At 40.3% G+C, this 24,279-nt stretch overlaps 1 protein-coding gene across 1 annotated transcript in view; it reads left to right on the top strand.

Annotated features, from left to right (window-relative positions):
- LOC122790522 (protein mono-ADP-ribosyltransferase PARP14-like) overlaps nt 1-24,279 on the top strand; it is a 456,801-nt gene that overhangs the window by 33,622 nt on the left and 398,900 nt on the right. The window lies entirely within an intron of this gene.

Genomic DNA, 24,279 nt, shown 5'->3' on the forward strand with positions numbered 1-24,279 from the left:
GGACTTCAGCCCCCTCAACAAAAAGAAGTAAAAAGAAATTAAAAAAAAAAAAAAGAAAAAAAAAGTTTTAAAATTCGCGGACTTCGCGCATGCGCAGTAGTTCAGACTACTGTTCATGCTCCATGCAGTCCAGCAGTCCTGGTAGGGAAACATAGGAGACGTCTGTGCACTTTTAAAGTGCACAGACTCGCTGGGAAAACGCATCGGGGTGCAACACCAGCAGTCTGGAATTGAGTCTCTCGTCGGGAAGGGGTTTCGTCGGATCTCACGGGTCTTTGGATTATTGCGCGGGCATTTGGATGTATGTTATGGAGAATGGACAGCCAGGACAGGTAAGTGTGTTAATTATGGTGCTTTTTACTGTTTGAATGTAGGGAAGTGTGTGTTTGAAGTTATGCTTTCAAGCTGGTGTGTGTGTGTGTGTGTGTGTGTGTGTGTGTGTGTGTGTGTGTGTGTGTGTGTGTGTGTGTGTGTGTGAAAATGCCCCAGGTGCTCATGGTGGTGTGGTAGGGAATACCTCAGGCTTGAACCCTTTTTGCAGGTGTTAAAGACTTGAGTTCCCTACCCACCACCATTTGTAAAAAAAATGCAGATTTTTGCCTCATATTTGATCTGATCTGTTCCTCATAATATCTGTGGTTTGTAAATGTTGCAATGCTTGATATTTGATGGTGTAGTAGTAGTATTGTTGCCTCACAGCTGCAGGTTCTCAGGTTTGATTCTTGGCTGGGTTCCTTCTTTGTGGGGGTCTGTTATTTCGTTATAATATCTGTGGTTTGTAAATGTTGCAATGCTTGATATTTGATGGTGTAGTAGTAGCATTGTTGCCTTACAGCTGCAGGTTCTCAGGTTTGATTCTTGGCTGGGGTTCCTTCTTTGTGGGGTCTGTTATCTTCTCCCTGTGTTTGTGTGGGTTTGCTTTTATTTGATGGTGCACTGGTAGCATTGTTGCCTCACAGCTGCAGGTTCTCAGGTTTGATTCTTGGCTGGGGTTCCTTCTTTGTGGGGTCTGTATCTTCTCCCTGTGTTTGTGTGGGTTTGCTTTTGTGTCCTCCCATGTTACAAAGACATGTCTGCATTATTTCTTCCTGGGCCTCTGCTGAAAATTGTTTTTTTGTTCCAAGTCAGACTGTCCTGATTAACAAATATTAAGTAAAATTGACAGGCATTTGAATTTCAGACTTCAGGTTTCTGAATGTTTAATTTCTTACATATTTGATGGTGCAGTGGCAGTATTGTTGCCTCATAGCTACAGGATTTGTGGTTTGATTCTTGGCTGTGGTGCTTTCTTTGTGGAGTCTGCATCTTATCTCTGTGTTTGCGTGGATTTGCTCTGGTATCCTGCCATTTTACAAAGACGTGTCTACAGTATTTCTCCCTGGGCCTCTGCTGAAAATTGTTTTTGTTCCATCAGAAGTAAAATTGACAGACATTTGAATTTCAGACTTCATAGTCTTCAGAAAATACGTAGTAAAACAACTTTTTATTCTAGCAATAAATATATAGTAACACAACCTTTTATTATAGCAATTTTAAGTTTATAAGATGACTATTTGAAATTTTTCCTTATTTTTGGGACTGTAATACCGTTAGTGGCTTTGTCCAGGTTTTTTGTGCTAAGGTTGACAGCTATAGCAAGAACTGAATTCACTGAATATGTTTGAGGGCTGTATTCCCTCATTACTGGGTTTGTCCAGGTTTGTGCTAAGAGGTTGACAGCTATGGTGAGAACTGAATTCATTAAATGATAGCCATTTAAGTTTCAGTCTTCCTCTCATTCACAAAACAGCTGATTTGGCGTAGTGGTATGTTGCTCTTGACTGTTTTGCACAGGGACCTTGTCTGTAAAATGTACGGTGGTAACACAGCATTTTTCTTTCACAAAGCAGGTGATTTGGCATAGTGGTATGTTGTTCTGGCTCTTTTTTGCACAGGGACTTTGGCAGTAAAATGTATGGTGGTAACACAGCATTTTATTCTAGCAGCTTTCCAAGATTATACAAGCAATGTTTAATGTGTCCCTGGTTTTTGCCCTTTTGACCCACCCCAATAAATTTGGCTTTTTCTAGACTTCTTGTGCTGCGAAGTTGAGATGCAGTTGAGTATTGAGTAGATTTTACAAGGAGCTGAGAGCTGCAGGGGAAGAGAAGTTTAGTGCTAATAGCACAACAGGCTGTGTGCTTGCTTTTGATGCAGAAGGTTGTTGGTTCTACTCCCATAAGGGGTGAATGCTGCCGTACTGAAAGTTACGATACTAATTATGAGCCTGTTATCAGTTTGCCATCCATTTCCTATTGCAATATTGCTAGCTTATTTTTAATGTAATTTAGGCAATTTATTCCTCAGGGGCATCAGACACTTTATTGTTCGATGAAACCATGAAATATAAAGGTGACTGCTAGCAGCAACCTCTTCATTACAGATTTATTTAACGTGGAATTATTTAGATGACTTTTTTACTACTTCAGAGATTGTGCATATTTACTGATAATGGTGGACTGTAGAATTGTGCATATTTACTGATAATAGTGGACTGTAGAAGCTTGAGTAGACTTTTATGATGGAAATGTTCTGAACTGGACAGATGTTCTTCATCTCACATTGCTGCAGTCCTAACACTTGGGGTAGTCGCTGTCCCAGTCGGCCCGAATACCAAAGTATAAGGCTGACGTCGGTCAAGGCGCATTAGTCTGACGTCAGGACGTCAGGGTACAAATGCGCATGACCAACGTCATATCCTCAGTCTTTTTTGCCGCATGGTCCGATGCAGAAGCAGTATTGCGAGTGCAGGTTGGCGTTCTGAAATTTTCTGAAGTCGGAGTTTCAGACCGAATCAAAGTTGGCTAAGTACCCCGTTAGGGAATATTTTGTTTTTTTCTTGCCTCAGTATTTAACCGGATGTCAGAAAAAGTGAATAACTGTATTTCTTGTGGGAAACAGATACCTCATAGGGATTACCATACCTTGTGTATACCTTGCTTAGGGCCTGAGCACGACGTTGTTGGATGTCGCTCTTGTGCTAGATTTAACAAACGCACTATAAAGAGAAGATTAGACTGTGCCAGGTTAGTTTTTGGGAAGCGTTGTAATTATAAAATGCCGTCGGATGCTCCGACGCCCGCTTCGTCTAAAAAGCGCAAGGACAAAGCAGCAAAGCCTAGGTTGGAAGAACCGTCTGTCCCGGACGTCGGTTCTTTAGAGGGCTCGGTGGAGCCGGAGGTTCTGCCAGAAGTTTCTTTGGAGTCTCAGGGAGAGACTTTACTGTTACAAGATGTGTCCTCTCAGGAGGTAGGCCAGGCTGAAGGGGCTTCTCAGGTAGCTGTTCTCCCCTCCCTTCCTAAGGTGGTTAGGCCCTCCCCTTCTGTTTCCAAGGCTTCTTCGAGAGGCAGGCCAGGTTTAACTTCAGTGGGTGTCTCTCCTAGTTCTTCAGGGTCTCTGCCTAGGAAACATATGCTTAAAATGGCAGAAGATTTGATTACTTTGATTAGAGGTTCTATGCCCCCTCCTGATAAGAGGCCTAGGGTGGAACCTGAGCTTGAGAGTTTTGAGCAGTGTTCGGAGGCTTCTGAGTCTTTGACTGAAGACTTACAGGAGTATCCTCCTTATTCTGATTCTGATGTAGATGATTCTACTCCTTGGCTTCTCCTCCTGAGGATTTTTCTTTCAGAGACTCTTCATTCCATGAGGGAGCATTTTAAATGGGAAGGTCAAGATTTCTCTGATTCCAGGAAAAGGCTTAGGGAATTTTTGTTTCTACCCCAGCATAGGCCTTTAGCTATACCTCCTGTTCTGGATGTGGTGGAAGATGTTTTTGCAGAGGCTTCCCTGAACCCTGATTCTTTGCCTCCTGCCCCAGTTAAACCGGATAGGTATTATAGGGTGCCTGAAGCTCATAAGTATCTTTTTAAGAGTCCTAGGGCAGACCCAGAAACTGTTTCTCAGGGGCCTAAAGGTGTTAAGGCTTCTGTTGTTAAAAATCCTGTTCCTCCTGATAAAGAGGCAAGGGCTTTGGATAGATGGGGAAAGAAGGTGTATACTTCTTCCACTTTAGCCATGAGGGCTTTGAATTGCCAGTTCCACATGTTAAAATACCAAAATTATCTCCTTTCACAATTGAAGTCTAAGGTGGATGCTCTGGCGGAAGGTATTGAGTGTAAAGAGTTGCAGGATTTAGTTCATGTTTCTGAACAGGTGGGTAAGCATTCTTTGCAATGTGGTTTTGATGCTGTACAGGCCTCTTCGAGGGTGGCTGCCACTGGTTCTGTTCTTCGCAGGCACGCCTGGCTGAGGGATCAGAATTTAGCTGAGCATGTTAAGACAAGGATTTTGGATGCTCCGTTACAATCTGATGTGTTGTTTGGTTCGCCTGTGGAAGCAGTTTTAAAGAAAATGGAGGACAAGGCTAAGTCTATGCAGACTGTTAAAGATTTTTTGCAGGTTCTGCCTCCGAAGTTTAGTAGAAATTGGCCTACTAAGGGGTGGACATATCCTTCTTATGATTCCCAGTCTAGGGGTAGGTCTAGACGTGGTAGGGGCAGAGCTCAAGGTTCTTTTAGGCCTAGAACAGGAGTTCACCTGCTCAGTCTTCTGGTGAGGGCAGGGGTCAGTCCTTTCGTAAACAGACCCAATGACCTGCCTTTTCAGCTGCCAGAGCCTTCTCGTCTGGCAGCACCTTTGGGAGGAAGGCTGGCACTTTTCAAAGAAAATTGGAGTTTAATTACCCAGGACAGATGGGTATTGGATATCATTCACCACGGTTACAGGTTTTATTTCCATACCTTGCCTCCTTTCAAAGGCATGCCAGACATTCCTCCTCTACAAAGAAAAGAGGCTCACAAGCAAATTTCTCTGTTACTCCAAATAGGGGCCATTCAGCCGGTTCCTGTGCCAGAAAGGGGCCTAGGATTTTATTCTCGCCTGTTCCTAGTACCAAAAAGGGGAACACGTGGAGACCAATTTTGGATTTATCTATCCTCAACACTTATCTGGACATTCCCAAGTTCAAAATGTTGACGTTACAACAGCTTTTACCTCTGCTGGGAAAAGATCACTGGATGGTAACTTTAGATCTCAAGGAGGCTTACCTTCATGTGCCTATCAGACTAAGTTGCAGGAAGTATCTGCGTTTTCGAGCTGGGAATTCCCATTATCAGTTCTCTGCATTGCCCTTTGGCTTATCTACTGCGCCCAGAGTATTCACAAAAGTTCTGGCTCCAGTGATAGCTTACTTCAGGCTAAAAGGAATACAAATCTATCCTTACTTGGACGACTGCCTGATTCTGGCTCAAGAAAAGGAAGACCTTTTTCAGCATTTGGAATATGTGATAGCAGTGCTAAGATGCCTGGGGTATTCTGTGAACGAAATAAAGTCCAGTCTAGTACCCTCTCAAGACATGTGCTTTCTGGGTGTGAGACTGAATACAGCAACCCAGATGGCCTTTTAACCCCGGACAAACAAAAGAATCTTTCCCTTTACTTCCATCAACTATCTCTTCAGTCCGGGCTGACTGCAAGGACAGTCCTTCAAGCCTTAGGGTTCATGGCATCTTGTATTCTGGTGCTTCCCAATGCCAAACTGCATATGAGGAAGCTGCAATGGTATCTCAAAATGTATGGACACAGCACTGCCAGGATTTGGACACTGTCATTCAAATAATACCTTGCATTCAAAAGGAATTTTTGTGGTGGGCTCAGGAATGTCACCTAAACAAGGGACTCTCTGTGACCCGGCCAGAGGCGAGTCAGATTCTAACGACAGATGCCTCAGACATAGCTTGGGGAGCTCATCTGAATGGAAAGTGGATACAAGACAAGTGGCCTGCCAGACTACAGCATCTACATATCAACATGAAGGAGATGTTAGCAGTCCAGTTTGCATTAATGGCTTTCAAGGAGTTACTTCTTCCAGGGCAGGTGTTGATTCTAACAGACAACACAACTGTCATGTGGTACATCAACAAACAAGGGGAACACATTCTTATCCTCTATGCAGGCAAGCAATGATTTTGTGGGAGACTGCGCTCAGCTTGCAACTAAATCTTCAGGCAAGGTTTCTGCCGTCAGCACAGAACTCCTTAGCAGATGTGTTAAGCAGGCAAATCATGGATCCCCACGAGTGGAAACTGGATCTTCATGTATTTCGGAAATTGACAGTGTCATGGGGAACTCCAGACATAGATCTGTTCGCTTCTCCACTAAACCACCAGCTGCCAAAGTTTTGCACGAAAAGGTTTCATCACACAGCTTGGAAAGTGGATGCTCTTTCTTTCAGTTGGAAAAATCTTCATGTGTATGCCTTTCCACCTCTGCCTCTCCTCCCAAAGGTACTCCTAAAGGTCAGACAAGACAAGCCAAGGATGATTTTAATAGCTCCAGATTGGCCTCGGCAACACTGGTACCCATTACTGAGGAGTCTGGTAAGGAAGCCTCCATGGCCTTTACCTTTGATTCCACACCTATTGTCTCAGAGGGACGGTCATCTACTCAATGTCAAGCTTCACTCTCTTCATCTAACAGCCTGGCATATTCTGTTTTGAACCACAGCAGGTCTCAACTTCCTCAACAAGTTTTGAATGTGATTATGGAAGCCAGAAGACCTAGTACAAGGAAAGTGTACGCAGAAAAATGGAAGAGATTTTTATTTTGGAGTGCAGCAAAGGATTTGGAGGTTTCTGAGCCTAATTTGAGTGTGGCTCTTCAATATCTTACTGAGTTATTGGACAAAGGTTTGTCTTTCTCTTCCATTAAGATTCATGCTGCAGCAATTTCAGCTCACTATGATTGTGACCCACCATTGTTTTCTCATCCTTTGTTCAAGCAATTTCTTAGAGGGGCAAAGAATATAAGACCCCAACGTAGAGCTCCTACTCCTGCTTGGGACCTCAATTTTGTGTTGGAGAAACTCACTCTACAACCTTTTGAGCCTCAAGGCTACTGCTGAATTGAAATACTTGTCATGGAAGACTGCTTTTTGTTGGCCATTACTTCTGCAAGAAGGGTTTCTGAATTGCAGGCCCTTATGGCGGTTGAGCCTTTTTGATTTTCCATAAGGATAGGGTATCATTACGTACTAATCCTTCCTTTATGCCTAAGGTGGTCTCTAGTGTGGCTTTAAACCAAACTATTCATTTGCCTACTTTTTATGCAGATCCCCAAAATAAGGGGGAAAGATTTTGCACACTTTAGATGTACACAGGCAGTTGCGTTATTATTTAAGCAGGACTAAGGATTTTAGGCAGTCTCAGCAGTTGTTTGTTTCTTTTGCTTTGAGTTCTCAGGGCAAGCCTGTGTCAAAACAAACTATTTCTAAGTGGATTGGGTTTTGCATTGCATTTTGTTATTCCCATCATGGCAAGGAGATTCCAGCTGGGATTAGGCCTCATTCCACTAGGGCTACTGCCACTTCAACAGCATTTCTAAGGGGGATGGCAACTAAGGATATTTTGGAGGCAGCTACTTGGAGTTCAGTGCATACTTTCTCTAAGCATTACCACCTTCCACTCTACTCTAAATCTAGGGCTGGTTTTGCCACGGCTATTTTGCAGGGCATGTTGACAGCTCCTGCTTCTTTATGATTTGCCAGCCTCCCTTACCTCTGCTTTGGGATTCTACCCAAGTGTTAGGACTGCAGCAATGTGAGATGAAGAACATAGTACAGTTTTGTACCTACCATAAATGTAGATGTTCGAAGATCCACATTGCTGCAGTCCAATTTACCATCCCTCCTTCCCCTCTGTGTTTAGGGGTGGTTGTGTGGGTGGGGTTGTACTTTTGTAAATTTGTATATATTGTACATATATTTGGTACAGGAGTGTTTGGTGTTTTTTGGTTTTGGCCTTATCTTTTTAGGGTCTTCTGACATCTGGGGCAAGAAAAGACTGAGGATATGACGTCGGTCATGCGCATTTGTACCCTGACGTCCTGACGTCAGGCTAATGCGCCTTGACCGACGTCAGCCTTATACTTTGGTATTCGGGCCGACTGGGACAGCGGACTACCCCAAGTGTTAGGACTGCAGCAATGTGGATCTTCGAACATCTACATTTATGGTAGGTACAAAACTGTACTTTTTGTTTCATTGTTTACTGGAAAAATGTTCAAAGCAATAGGAAGGTGTATCAAAGAGCACATGTATCTTTCATATGCAAGGGGCCTATGATTTGAAAACAGCCCAGAATTAATTTTTATCTGCCACGAGTAAAATGTATTTTCATTGAATGTGGATTTTAATGTTGTTTCAGTGAATGTGAGTTTCAAGGGCAGAGAAGGTTTAATGCCAAGTTTGTTTAGCAGATGTCTTAGTGTTTGTGCTGTAAAATGCAAAAATAAAACTTTCAAATGAAGTTCAAATCATCATAGAAGTAAATCAGTATGCACATTAGTGTTTATGGTAAATGGAGTGAAATAGCAAAGTAATGGATCATTGGAATGGCTGCAGGGAGGCTCCATTCGACCAGGGTTTTGTGAGGGGGAAGGGTGGCAAACTTAGACAGCCCCAGCTGAACCATACCTCCCAACTGTCTAGATTTTCAAAGAATGAATAAATTTTTTGCTTCTTATTTTTGATTTGTTCCTCATAAAAAATTGTGGTTTTCTGGCAAATCATTTAGGAATTAAGTCACTAAATAATGACACACCTAGTTTCAGACGTCATAACCTTCAGAAAAATGCATGCTAAAGTAAGACCTGTTCTATCAACTGTCCCAGTTTATAGAAGAGCATTTTTTAGTACTGTTTATATGTTCCCCCCAATATATTTGGCCTTGTCCAGATTTATGTCCCAGTTTATACAAGAGCAACAAGAGCAATTTTTAGTACTGTTTATATGTTCCCCCAATATATCTGGCCTTGTCCAGATTTATTGCATTAACAGGTTGAGAGGTACATGCAAATAAATTGCTTTATAGAATTAGGCATAGCCAAACCTCTGAACTGTCCCTGATTTTGACTCAAAATGTTGCTCTTCCTCTAATGATCCCTCCGCAAAATAGCAATTTTGGAAGAAAACATGGAGGGTTTATAATTAAGAAATAACTGTAATAATCAGATTACTTTTATTTCAGAAATGCATGTAGATTATTTTATTTTGCCAGCTGCTCAAGTTAGCAGTACTAATATTAAAGTGTCCCTTCTTTGACAGGTTCCCAGCTGTATTGTGTTGCTATTTTATATTTTTACATCACATTTTTGGTCCATTTTTCATAAAATTGTGTTTTTGGCAAATTAGTGACAAATAATTAAAGACTGAAGTTAGAAAATAATGACAGACATTTGAGTTTCAGATTTCATACCATTCAGAAAATTCATACTAATGCAAGACCTCTATTAGCTTTCTAGGGTTATAAGAGCGATATTTTAAAAATTGTCCTTATTTTTGGGCCTTTGTCTCATTTCTTTGTATGGCTTTGTCCAGATTTCTTGCTCTGAGGTTGAGAGGTATGACAAATGTGTCAGGGCCATCACAAGTCAGCCAGAGACATTTCAAACTGTGACATTCTTGTTACACCACACTCCCCCATGTAGTGACTCTGGATGTGTCGAAGCAAGGCAAGGAGTAGTTATGCAGTGTAAATGTGCAGAGAATCCCACCCATCCAAGGTGGACACAAGTACTAGAGTGGCTTTTCTTCTCTCCTTGATTTTTGCAGAATGGTCTGGTTTCTGTCATATTTTTTGTACTGTTGATTTATGCTTATTACACAAAGTGCCTGTTGCTCTGTGTTTAAGTAGCAATACTTTAATGACCATCAGGTAAGCTTGGCTGAGATTGTAAGATGCAAGTAAGCTTTAATAAGCATACTGTTAAAGAATTGCCAACATTGAAAGCCTTTCTGTTGCCATGTAGAGAATACTTAACTAGATAATGTATAAGCCTTGGGTATTGAAATGCATATGCCAGTATTTGTAATAAAGGACAGAATTACATTATTTTAAGAGTCTCATTACACTTGGAGACTTACAGTCATCTCTGCAGGCTTTAACCATAAACCGAATGCCAATCGCGTGGTCTATAACCTGTACAGTAATCCTTTTAAGCAATGTATCTTGAGCTTATTTCTTGTTTGCTTTTCATTTTTTACTTTGATCATGTTTTCCCCATGAAACAAGTAGATATCAGGCAGCAGGTCTTTTTGGATAAGGAACATTTTTACAAGGGGGGCATCAGAGATTTCTACTTTCAGCATGTTACTTGTTACTTTAATAAAGCTGAATATAAATTATAATTAGAACTGCAGTGCAAGAAGTGGTTTGAGTTGAGTGCTTCTTGTTTTTCTTATACTTGATTTTGACTGGCATTCCATTAATGTGTTTAAAAAAAAAGTAATTTATTTTTTCATGCCTCACAACCTTTTTTGTTTCCATCTAGATATTAAGCTGTCATGCAGCCAATGCATTGAAATATTTTTATTCTTCTACACTTCATTTTGTCTTGATTGGACTCTCATGACAACTGTTTGGCACCCAGTGCAGTATATTTAGTTTTTGTGGTTTGCTACTACATGTGTTTGTGTGTGTGGTAGGGAATACCTTAGGCTTGAACCCTATACCTTGTATGCAGGTGTTAAAGACCTTAATTCCCTACCCACCACCATTTGTGAAAAAAAAACTGCAGATTTTTGCCTCATGTTTGATCTGATCTGTTCCTCATAATATCTGTGGTTTGTAAATGTTGCAATGCTTGATATTTGATGGGGCAGTTGTAGCATTGTTGCCTCACAGCTGCAGGTTCTCAGGTTTGCTTCTTGGCTGGGGTGCCTTCTTTGTGGGGTCTTTATCTTCTCCCTGTGTTTGTGTGGGTTTGCTTTTGTGTCCTCCCATGTTACAAAGACATGTTTGCATTATTTCTTCCTGGGCCTCTGCTGAATTTTTTTTTGTTCCAAGTCAGACTGTCCTGATTAACAAATGTTAAATAAAATTGACAGGCATTTGAATTTCAGACTTCAGGTTTCTGAATGTTTAAGTCCTTGCATATTTGATGGTGCAGTGGTAGTATTGTTGCCTCACAGCTATAGGTTTTCTGGTTTGATTCTTGGCTGGGGTGCCTTCTGTGTGGAGTCTGCATCTCCTTCCTGTGTTTGTGTGGATTTGCTCTGGTGTCCTGTTATTTTACAAAGACGTGTCTGCAGTATTTCTCCCTGGGTCTCTGTTGAAAATCTCCTCCCTGTGTTTGTGTGGATTTGCTCTGGTGCCCTGTCATTTTACAAAGACGTGTCTGCAGTATTTCTCCCTGGGTCTCTGCTGAAAATTGTTTTTATTCTGTCAGCAGTAAAATTGACAGGCATTTGAATTTCAGACTTCATGTTCTTCAGAAAATACATAGTAACACAACCGTAACACAACCTTTTATTCTAGCAATTTTCTAAGTTTATAAGATGAATATTTGAAATTTGTCCCTATTTTTGGGACTGTATTCCCTCATTATTGGCTTCGTCCAGGTTTTTTGTGCTAAGGTTGACGGCTATGGCAAGAACTGAATTCACTGAATGTTTGAGGGCTGTATTCCCTCATTACTGGGTTTGTCCAGGTGTTTTGTGCCAAGAGGTTGACAGCTATGGTGAGAACTGAATTCACTAAATGATAGCCATTTAAGTTTCAGTCTTCCTCTTTTACAAAGCAGCTGATTTGGCGTAGTGGTATGTTGCTCTGTTTTGCACAGGGAGCTTGGCAGTAAAATGTATGGTTCTAGCAACTTTCCAAGATTATACAAGCAATTTTTGGGCTTTTGACCCCCCCCCCAATACATTTTGGCTTTTTCCAGTTTTCTTGTGCTGCGAAGTTGAGTATTGAGTAGATTTTACAAGGAACTGAGAGCTGCAGGGGAACAGAAGTTTAGTGCTGCTTAAGTGAAGTTGGTTTGCCTCGTTAATAGCACAACAAGTTGTGTACTTGCCTTTGATGCAGAAGGCTGTGGGTTCTACTCCCACAAGGGGTGGATGCTGCTGTACTGAGAATGTTCTCCTTGGTGCCATCCATTTCCTCTTGCAATATTACTAGCTTATCATTTTTTTAATGTAATATAGGCAATTTATTCCTGAGGGGCAACAGGCACTTTATTTTTCGATGAAACCATGAAATATAAAGGTGTTTGCTAGCAGCAACCTCTTCATTAGTTACAGATTTCTTTAATGTGGAATTATTTAGATGACTTTTACTTCTTCAGAGATAGTGCATATTTACTGATAATGGACTGTAGAATTGTGCATATTTACTGATAATGGACTGTAGAATTGTGCATATTTACTGATAATGGTGGACTGTAGAATTGTGCATATTTACTGATAATGGTGGACTGTAGAATTGTGCATATTTACTGATAATGGTGAACTGTAGAATTGTGCATATTTACTGATAATGGTGGACTGTGGAAGTCTGAGTAGACTTTTATGATAAATGTTCTGAACTGGGCAGTTTTGTCATTATGGGTGCATGCATTTTGTTTCATTGCTTACTGGAAAAATGTTCAAAACAAATTTAAAACGCCCTCTAACAACTGTAATATATTGTACAAGGAATATAATTTAGTACAGTGAGGAAGGTGTATCAAAGAGCACATGTATGTTTCATATGCAAGGGGCCTATGATTTGAAAACAGCCCAAAATTAATCTATCTGCCACTGGCAAAATGTATTTTCTTTGAATGTGGGTTTCAATGCTGTTTCAATGAATGTGAGTTTCAAGGGCAGAGAAGTTTTAATGCTAAGTTTTCATTGTGAGACTGCATTGCTTTGTTTAGTAGATGACTTAGTGTTTGTGCTGTAAAATACAAAATAAAACATTCAAATGAAGTCAAACTCATCATACAAGTAAAGCAGTATGCACATTAGTGTTTATGGTAAATGGAGTGAAATAGCCAAGTAATGGTTCATTGGAATGGCTGCAGAGGCTCCATTCAACCGTGATTTTGTCAGGGGGGGAGGGGCAGCAAACTCAGACAGGCCCAGCTGAACTATACCTCCCAACTGTCCAGTTTTTTAAAGAATGAATAGATTTTTGCTTCTTATTTTTGGTTTGTTCTTCATAAAATTTGTAGTTTTCTGGCAAATCATTTAGAAATTAAGTCACTAAATAATGATACACTGAGTTTCAGACTTCATAACCTTCAGAAAAATGCATGCTAAAGTAAGCACTGTTATTCTATCAACTGTCTCAATTTATACAAGAGCAATTTTTAGTACTGTTTATATGTTCCCCCAGTATATTTGGCCTTGTTCAGATTTACTGCATTAACAGGTTGAGAGGTACATGCAAATAAATTGCTTTATAGGTTCATAGGTTCATAGGTTTATACTAGGCTATCTGCCCTAAGGCATTTATAAGCCTAGCCCAAATTTTTGTGGCTTACGCCACCCCTTATATGAAAAAATACTGTGCCCATTAGTTTGTTGTGCCTCTGTCCAGCAGTGACACAGAGATGATTCCCGGGATAAACCTACGATCTCCCATCCACAGGTCAAGATTTCTCTTGAACAGAGCCAGCAAGGTGCTCTGCCTCACATGGATCGGGATTTTATTCCACAGCATAGGGAGTCTCTGAGTGATAAATCTATCCCTCCAGCATGTCCTATTTATATCCGTGCTAAGGTTTAAGTCGCTTGCTCTAGTGGTTTTGGTGGATTTGGATTTTTTGAGGTGGAGCATGTCCATTAATTCCGGGTTGGACATGGCCTTGTGTGTCAGGCACATGTCACCTCTGAGCAGACGGTATGCAACTGAAAAGAGCTGGAGTTTCTTCAATCTGGCAGCATATGACAGATTTTGGAGTCCCTTTATCCTTTTGGTGAGGAACTTTTGGGGTCTCTCCAATTGCTGCAGATGGGTGAGATACATCCCGAATGGGGCATTGTACTCGATCATTGGTCTGATAAGTGAAGAGTACAGGGGAACAATGACCTCACTAGATCTGGATGTGAATCCCTTCATGATCAGGTGGGCAATGTAGAAGGTCTTTCTAACCACTTTAGCAACGTGAGTGTCAAAAGAAAGGTCATACCACGTGAGTGTCAAAAGAAAGGTCATACTATAGAATTAGGCATAGCCAACCTCTCAACTGTCTTCGATTTTGGCTTAAAATGTTGCTCTTCCCCCTAATAATCCCTCCACAAAATAGTATTTTTGGAAGAAAACATGGAGGGTTTACAATTAAGAAATAACTGTAATAATCAAAGTTATAGCTTACTTGAAATGCATGTAGATTATTTTATTTTGTCAGCTGCTCAAGTTAGCAGTACTAATATTAAAGTGTCCCTTCTTTGACAGGTTCCCAGCTGTATTGTGTGGCTATTTTATATTTTTGCATCACATTTGGTCCATTTTTCATAAAATTGTGTTTTTGGCAAATTAGTGACAAATCACTAAAGACTGAAGTTAGAAAATAATGACAGACATTTGAGTTTCAGATTTTATACCCTTCAGAAAAGTCATACTAATGCAAGACCTATTCTATTATCTTTCTAAGTTTATTAGAGCAATATTTAAATTGTCCTTATTTGTGGGCATTTGTCCCACTTCTGTGTATGGCTTTGTCCAGATTTCTTGCTCTGAGGTTGAGAGGTATGACACGTGTCATGGCCATCACAGTCAGCCAAAGACATTTCAAATTGTGACATACTTGTTGCACCCCACTCCACCATGTACTGACTCTGGATGTGTCCAAGCAAAGCAAGGAGTAGTTATGCAGTGTAAATGTGCAGTGCCCCCCCCCCCCCATCCAAGGTAGTCACAAGTACTACAGTGGCTTTTCATCTGTCCTTGATTTTGCAGAAAGGTCTGGTTTCTATCATATTTTTGTACTGTTGATTTATGCTTATTACTCAAAGTGCCTGTTGCTCTGTGTTTAAGTAGCAATGCTTTAATGACCATAATGTAAGCTTGTCTGCGATCGTAAGATGCAAGTAAGCTTTAATAAGCATACTGTTAAAGAATTGCCAACATTGAAAGCCTTTCTGTTGTTGCCATGCAGAGAATAATTGACTAGATAATGTATATAAGCCTTGGGTATTAAAGGACAGGATTCCATTATTTTAAAAAGCTCATTACACTTGGAGACTTCTAGTCATCTCTACAGACTTTACCCGTAAACTAAACAGAATGCCAATCATGTGTGGTCCATAACCTGTACAGTAATCCTTTAAGCAATGTATCTTGAGCTTGTTTCTTGTTTGCTTTTCATTTTTTACTTACATGTTTTCCCCATGAAACAAGTAGATAGTTGTCAGGCAGCAGGTCTTTTTTTGGATAAGAAACATTTTTACAAGTGGGGGCATCACAGAGATTTCTACTTTCAGCATGTTACTTGGCACTTTAATAAAGCTGAATATAAATTATAATTAGAACTGCAGTGCAAGGAGAAGTGGTTTGAGCTGAGTGCTTCTGGTTTTGCTTGTACTTGATTTTGACTGGCATTCCAGTAAAGTATTTAAAAAGTAATTTATTTTTTCATGCCTCACAACCTTTTGTTTCCATCTAGATATTAAGTAAGCTGTCATGCAGCCAATGCATTGAAATATTTTTATTCTTCTACACTTATTTTTGTCTTGATTGGGCTCTCATAATGATGGTTTGCCACCCAGGGCAGCGTATTTAATTAAAGTTAGTTTTTGTGGTTTTGAGCATAGCTCCTCCACTTTCTGGTTGGCCACACCCCTTCCCCGTTGACCCCACCCATTCAGCTGTCTCCTGCAGCCCCCCTTTGATTTGAAGTCACCAGCCACCACTGAATAGAAAGCTGTTTTCTAGCAACAACCTCTCCATTAGTTTCAGATCTCTTTAATGTAAAATTATTCAGATGACTTTTACTTCTGCAGAGATTGTGCATATTGACTGATATTGGTGGATTGTAATGATAGACGTTTAAGTGGCCTTTTATGGTTGAAATGTCCAGAACTGGGTAATTTGTCATTTTTGTTTCATATGTTTTGTTTCATTGCTTACTGGAAAAAATGTTCAAAACTATAAAACACACTCTAAGTGGTGCTGTATTAACAAGGGATATAATTCAATTAGTATATATTATAATTAATACAATCAGGAAGGTGAATCAAAAAAGCAGTTATGTATGGTTCTGAAATGTGTGCAAGGGGCCTATGATTTGAAAACTGTCCAAAGATAAACTGAACCTGCCACTGGCCAGATGCATTTTCTTTGACTGTGGGTTTCAATGCTGTTTCAGTGAATGCAAGTTTCAAATGTAGAGAAGTTTTAATGCTAAGTCTGTTTTCATTGTAAGACTATTGCTTTAAGTTTAGCAAACGTCTATCAGTGTTTGTGCTATAAAATAGGAGGTTACTAGGCTATTGGCCCTGAAGCCCTAAAATTTGAAATAAAAGTTGTAAATTACAAACAAATATCTGTAATCATTGTAGAAGTAAAGCATAAAACAGTATGCACGCCGAGAGTTTTGAACAGTGTTTATAGCAACTGGGGAGAAATAGCCAAGTAATGAGATACTGGAATGGCTGTGTGTGTTGGAGGGGAGGGGTTGAAGGGGGTGGGGTTGGGGGTGGTGCTTTGAAAGGGGGTGGGGTTGGGCGGTGCTCCAGGTTTGCACCCCCCTGCAAAAAATCCTGCGGGCTCCCTTGTCTGTAAATTAATATCAGCACTGATAAAGGATGCTGGAGAACAGACCATTGAACCGTAAGTAACCATTGTAATATTCTCATGTGAAACCTGGCTTTTGGAACAAGGGTTATGCAGCTGCCATTGATCCCAATGCTTGAAGCACCAGTCTTGCAGAAACTCTCCTTATTTGTAGTAGAGTATGGACTTGAGTCTTGATAGTTTCCAGTCAAGATGGAGGAAGTGAGGCAGTGAAGGTTCTTGTGTCTAATAAAGCTTCTATAAAGGTTAGATTTTGTGTGGGTTCTAGTGAGGATTTGTCGAAGTTGATTGTGATGCCAAGGTTGTCGCATAACTGTAGAACCTTTTGTTTAGCTGTTAGTACATTTTGCCTGGTGGTAAGTGAGCTAGTCATTTAAGTATGGAAACACCCGGAATCCTTGCAGTCTTAAGTAAGCTGCTACTACTGCCATGCACTTGGTGAACACTCTGGGGGCTGTGGTGAGACCAGAGGGCAGCACTCTGAATTGTTAATGACTGGCTCCCAGCTGAAGCGAAGGAATCTTCTGTAACATCTGTCCATTTTTATATGGTGGTGCACATCCTTAAGATCTATTGAGCACATCCAGTTGTTCTTTCCTAAAAACAGAAGAATTAACTGAACCGTGACCATCCAGAATTTTTTTCAGAAAGATTTGTTCACTACACTGAGATCCAAAATTTTTTTGGCACTAAAAAGAATCTTGAGTAAAATTCGAATCCTATTTGGTGTGGTGGGACTTCTTGGATGACTCTTTTTCTAGCAGCTTTTGAATATGAATGGCTGCCTGTTCCCTCTGACTGGGTGGAACATTGGGGAATTTCTTTGAAGTGGGAGGAGACAGGGAAAAGGGAATTGCATACCCTCTGGAAATGATCCTCTGTACTCAAGTATCGGAAGTGATTTCTTGCCAGGCTTTTTTAGGTGCAGGGATAAATGTCCCCTGATTGCCTCCAGAGATGAACAATCGGACCTCTGCTGAGGAGCTTTGAAAGGATTTCCCGAAAAAATCGTCTTGGGAACCCTGATGTTGTGGGCCAGCTCTGATTCGTGGACAGCATCTTCCATTACTGTTCTCCCCTGCCTCTGGGGGAACTTTCACCAGGTGTAGTTTGAAAGACCCTTGACACTTCCTGAACCACATTTTTCCTATTCCTGATTGGTTCCTAGAAAAAGGTTTCTGAGGAGTGGAAAACTGTACTCCCATTGCATAAAGGGTTTTCCCAGCCTTCTCATACCTAGTTAAAGTGTCTCTAACAGTGGGGGCAAAAAGGGAAGCGCCGTCAAAGGTTGCATTGACAAACAAAGACTTGAAGGGCTCTGCAAAATTGCACAAGCGCATCCAGGCAAGTCTCCTTATTGAAATACCAGAACCTACTACTCTTGTTGCCCCTTCGGCAACATGAGCAAAGAGCCTCATGGATGAATTGGAAACAGATGTCAGGGTAGCTAACTGAGAGGTGACTGAATCTCATACCTCTTCAGAAACAGCTCCTGAGAGACTATCTGAGAGCTCCTTGATCAGATCTCTCTGCAGCCTTGTAAATTGTGCCAGGTAATTCAAAGACTGTATCAAAAGGTTGATGAAGCATAAACATGTTTCCTGAATCTATCCATCACTCTCGACTCGTTGGGAGGATGGATAGAGGAACTTTCCTCTGCTAGTTCCTTTTTGTGGCTGCTGCTACCACCATGGCATCTACAGAAACTCCATTAGTCTAAAATGCTTGTCTTCTGGGGCCATTATAATTTTATCTGGTGTCTTAGGGATTGGCTAGGTAGCATCAGAGGCCTTCCAAACCCGCTGGGAGATCAATTCAGTGAGCTCATCAGTGGGCAGAGATAGACAGGAAGTAGACGGGCAGGTACCGTAATCCTGCAGGCACACAATTTCCTCAGTCAAAGGGTTGAAGGATTTCCAACTACCTCTCTGTTTAACTATTTCCAAGATGTCTCCAAATGAGATATTATCAGGAGATGAATTGGGGACCTTTCGCCCTGATTGAAATCTGTGTATTCTCTGACAGACTCTTCTGGAGAGTCCAGGTGCTTCCTCTTGCATGATTTCTTCCAAAGGACCTCCTCAGAGGGAACATCTGGGGAGGGTCCAGAAGAAGGGGCATCCCCCACTACGTAACCTAAGGTTGCAGTACCCGCTTTCCCTGTAGAGGAGTTGGTTGATGCTTCAGACCCAAGGCGGCCAGAGACAGAGGCTCCAAAGAGGAAAGAACCAACCTGGTACTGGAATTAGCCAATGGCCTTGAAGACTGACCTACCAGAATAGAAAGGATGCTCTGGGGCTGAAAAGGAAGGCCTCAGCCCCCAAGGCACTCCTTGCCCTGATAAAGTCCCTATTGAGACCAAAGTCAGACTCGAGTATGTCCACGCTGGCTCACCAAGAGGCCGAGACTGCTCTGAAAAACTAGGAGCAGACCCAAACAACTCAAGACCAACCACCAGGCTACTGCCCAGAGAGGACTGGTCTGTTTTGGGAAGCTTGGAACCGAAGACTCTAAGGTAATTTTGGAGGTTAGAGGAGGAGGGTTACCAGGGGAAGTGGAAGATGATGGTGCCTGATCCTGAGTAGGAGCCGATGGAGTGTCTGACACACATTGGACACAAAGAATCTTCATCTACAACATCTGCACGTCTACTTCAATGAGACTCCTGGAAGAAGAGACAGAGACCACCAAAGGAGACTTTGGTCCATCTAAAAATGGAGACGGTGGTCTGTCTGCAAAGGGATCCAGTGAAGGAGAATATTGTGTCCTTGGCAGGAAGGTGATTGGTATAGACGGTTGTTCTGCAGTCAACGGAATCAGAACTAATGGAGTAACAGACGGTTCCAAAGAATCTTTCAGGGTCAATGATTTAGACATGTGCTCCAATGTCCTGTTCTTTTTAGGGTTCAGTACCTAGGAAGAACTCAGAACTGAAGAGGATAGCTTCTTCACCTCCGAGGCTCTAGAAGAGGAGCAAGAAAAAGATGATGTCCATTCATATTTATGTTTTATCTTGTCCTGAGAACCAGATATGGCTTCTCCAAAGGTGGTGGGAAGGAGACCTTCCAGAATAAGCTTATTCTGTCTTATCTAACAACGCTCAGTGACTAAAAATTTGGTAGATAGAACAGTCCTCTTGCAAATGAAGAGGGCCGCAACAGTAGACGCAGAGAGGATGCTGGTCAGAAAACGGAATTTTATGACTGCATTTAGTGCATTTTTTTAACCCAGTCTGACTTTTCTGTTTATCAGCCATCTTTGGGAAACTGCAATGGCTCACACACACACACACAAAACACACTATGAAGGAGAAATTTAGAAAAGGACAGAAAGATGTAGATTTTTTTTTAAGGAAATTACCAACAATGGTAACTGAGGACTTACCGAGCGGTAAGAGGGAAGGGTAAGGGATACCAACAGTGGTATTAGAGAGCTGCCTCACAGTAGTCAGGGAGTGAGGAAAAGAGAGAGAGATTAAAAGATATGATAGAGCTAGGTAAAGGTTCAGAAAATTTTTTAAAGGACAGGAAGACATTTAAAGTAAGTTTTTACAGTTAACTAGCAGGCCCAAGCACGATATGGAGAAACTATGTTTGAAGCTTAAAGGGGCAAACGAGATCTGAGGTAATCTACCCACAGCATTATGGCTAAGGCATGTGCTCAAGAGGTCTTGGAGTCCACAAGCTGTAGTAATGGCCGAGTCGGTTCCAAAGGATCAGAACCGAACCCACAGGTGATGACAGGATGAAGACTGACAACTTCAGATCCATGATTATAAGTTGTTTGTGTCTACAATGGCTAAAAGAATGTCAAAAATTATACCAAATTGATAGATATGGATCAGTGTGGTTTTGTGGAAGGGAGGGAAACATTTGACAACATTAACAGAACACTGATTATCCAGAGGGAAGCAGAACGTAAGAAAATACCACTGTTGTTGGTGGGTCTTGATGCAGAGAAAGTATTTGATAGAGTAAGCTGAGACTTTATGAGCAGATCAATGGAAGCATTTGCATTCCCTGATAAAATTATAAGATTGATTAGAAGGATATATGAGGGGTCGGAGACAAAAATTAAAGTGGGTGGGTTCCTTTCTGATAATTTCTTCTTGAGCAGAGGAACCAGGCAGGGATGTCCTCTTTCTACTGTCTTATTTGCTGTATATTTAGAACTATTAGTCAAAAAAAAAAGTAAGGGCTCAAATTCAAGGATGTAATTGGTATACTAGTCAAGAAAAGCTGGCTCTATTTGCAGATGTTATTATTTTACACCTGATAAAACCAGAAAAGGACATTACAGCGTTGTGGAACATTTTAACACAGTTTCATATCTTTTCAAGATAACAAAATTAAGGAAGCTAAAATAAAGGCAGTAGTGGTAAGTTATGTACCCACACACAAATTGGTACAGCAATATTCATATATATGGGAACATGATAAAATTAAGTATTTAGAAGTATGGATTAAAAATGATACTGGTGTGGCAGCTAAGGATATGTGGGAATCAACTAAAAAGATAACACAAAAACTGGAAATTTGAAGCTCTGTTGTTATTACTAGGCACTAACACAGAGCTGCAGTCATCAGTTTCAGTAAGACAGACAAGACTGTCATCATTCATATTAAATAAATTTTCAATGGCGATTCTTGCTTGTATTCAAACACAGGGGGGTAGTGTCTGTGCAGGTCACTTCAGTATAAGCGCAGTAACTAGCATTTATTACGTGATTGAATCCGGAATAGGACTACTTCAGTTTCCAGTATGCAGCAGTACAGTTGCTCAGACATCTGAATCCAAAGTAGGACTGCCGTGCAGGAAGTAAGCAGTGCCATAAATTCTCCAGGTTGGTAAAAATTCAAGTTTGAATCTGCAATTGCCAGCTTAGTTTTACCAGCTTTTCAAGTAACTACACAAGTTTTCAAGCCATCTACAGTAAGTACTGGCAAACTGCTGCTTTGGTAAGCAAAGTTTTGTAGTTACATAGCATGAATGCTGTAAATCAGGCTAGTAAAAAAAAGGTAGTAAACACAGTATTACTATTAATGTGCACATTTTAGATGGAGTACAGAAGATGTCTAAGATTGGCTAATCAGCGTATTAGCAAATGTAAAACCTTAGTAGGGTAAGTTGACAGTTAGGAATTATGTAAATGGATTACGTTTGACTGGTATCTTAAACAGAAACATGATCAGAATGACAGTAAATGTTTATTGTGCAAGTCATATGAAACTGCTTTCTGTGTGCAATGTTATAAAAGTACAGTTCAGACTATTTTTAATGGTAAACAACTAGACAAGGGTCATTCACTTGCATTATGTCTTGTAACCACATGTAAAATGTTAATTTCAGAGTTACAACAGCAGTCAAGTCAGTTATTGACCGAATCTTCTGTACATCTTGTTAGACAAAAGTGGCATAAAACCACTGCACATTACAACACAGATAAGGACAAAGATGAGGCTCATGGTGAACTGACTGAAAGATTTAATAAACTTCTAAGATGCAGACAGAGTGAGTTCAAAAAGTTTAAACAACATATGCAGACACTTTTTCAGAAGTGCGTAAGAGCTTTAGAGTCAGCAGAACAGAATACTGAGAAATATCAGAAGGTCCGTGCATAATCACACAAGAACTGGTTAATAAAGCGTTAAAGCAACAGCAGTTAGCTACACTAATAAAAAAATAATTTACAACATTCTACTCTATGTTTAGAAAATGGTTAGCGTACACAGCAGGATCTAATGTAACTTTAATTCAGTTAAAGCAAGACACTTGTCAGTTAAACAGTAACAAAACATATGATGTTGTTCTTGTAGCATACATGCAGGGGCAGCCTCTCATAGCTAAGCTGTTAAATAATTTCAAAATCACAGTTTCAAATAACAGAACAGTTCTAGGGCATAGAAATCAAATGTGAGTAGATAAAAGCAGTAAAGACGTGGTCACTAGTCTAACATGCATGTATTTTCTTTTTGCCTAAAGTGCATCTGTTTAAAATGCACAAGAGCAAAAGGCAGAGAACAGCAAATATGTAAATATATCTGTTTTAAGCATGTGTTAGTTAAGCCAATATCTCTTGTTTTTTATAATATTTTGCAATTGTATAATAGCGTAGGAGTAGCAGAAACTCCAGCAGAACATGTATACAAAAGTAATGTTAGTAATATAAGATTGTATTGGACAAATGATAATACAAATAGAATTCAAGACAATTTCTCTTGTCCAGAAGGGCAAAAATGCCATGTGAGAAATCTCCCCTTAGACCAAAATGTCACAGTCTGGGTAGGTAAAAGCCAGAGGACAGGCATACATCCAATTCTCACAGCATGAAGTAAATAAAAAATACTGCAAAAAATGCTGCATACTACAGGGGGAAGGGCACTTTTCAGTTCTACAGTGACTGTGTAAACAGTATTGCAGAAGGGACTAAAACAAAGGTACAAGAAAAAACATTTTGGTCTGTGTTAATGATTCGGTAATTATTAAAAGACAACCATGCCTTTTTATTGTCATTAAGTGATTAGGCTGCCATCAACATGTACGGTAGTAAGACAAAAATACCAGGAATGCATTTTAATGTTTCAGTAATGTTTAATTAGCAGCCTTCAGTTTAATACTAAGTTTGTAAAGTGGACTGAGTGTACATTACAGTCCATGTATGTACAAATGCAAAAACATTTTGTAAAAGCAAGCGTATGCCATACAGTAAATGGTTTAATACGTAAACAACATTCTTCAGTGTATAAACCATGTTTTCTACAACACTCTGTAAGTCTGTGTAAATGAACAATTTTGCATTCAAGTTTTAAACTGTTCACAGAAATTGCTCCTCAATTAATTTGTAATATTTACATTTACAACATATGTGTCAACAGATCACTGTATAGAGTCATATTCAGCATTTGCAAGATGCAGCTCATAACTGGTAAGACATTTTCACAAAATCGTCCTCAAAAGGAAAAAGTTGTTAAATAAAAAAGGCAATCATCTGTAATGTAACAGGAATGTTCAGTTTCTGGTACATCTTGAGAAAAATGCTAACAAGGATAACTCCTTAAAAAAAACATTTAGCTGAATGCTCAGTGTTAAATGCAAGCTTCAAGGATTACAGATCAGGAATTCCTGAGACACAAGTGCAAGGAAGGAACCGTGTTGAAGGCAAGGACAACTTACTGAAGTGTCACGTAATTCACCTTGAAACAAGAACACAAAGTAGCTTAACAACAAACTTACATCGGAGGATACCAAAGTAATAGACTGCAAATTCCAAAGGTATTAAACAATACTGTTCTCATGGACAGAATCCAAATTTCAGAAGAAAAACGTGTATAAAAGAACAGTAAAACTGAATGATAATAGATCTGATTTCTTGTTAGATGTGAGCACCGGAGATCCTTCATGCTGTATGAAGAGCAAATCTGAAAACATTAAAACTGTAAACTGTACAGTATTGTACTTGTTGTCTGTTATATAGAAAAGTTATTTCAGTAGTTCTGCACAAGAAAGTTAATAATAATATACTGCTGAGAAGGTTATAGTCTGCAAAGTTTATGTGCACTAACCAGACTTTGTTTTTACAAGGCATTTATGCATTTAGAACATCTGACAAATATCTGCATTTAATTAGACTTTGGTTTTAGCACGCAGACTAGGCACCAACACAGAAGCTGCAGTCGGCAGCTAC

This window comes from Protopterus annectens, chromosome 16.part0 (assembly GCF_019279795.1).
Source record: "Protopterus annectens isolate FY-2018-M chromosome 16.part0, PAN1.0, whole genome shotgun sequence".
NCBI classification, from domain to species: domain Eukaryota; kingdom Metazoa; phylum Chordata; order Ceratodontiformes; family Protopteridae; genus Protopterus; species Protopterus annectens.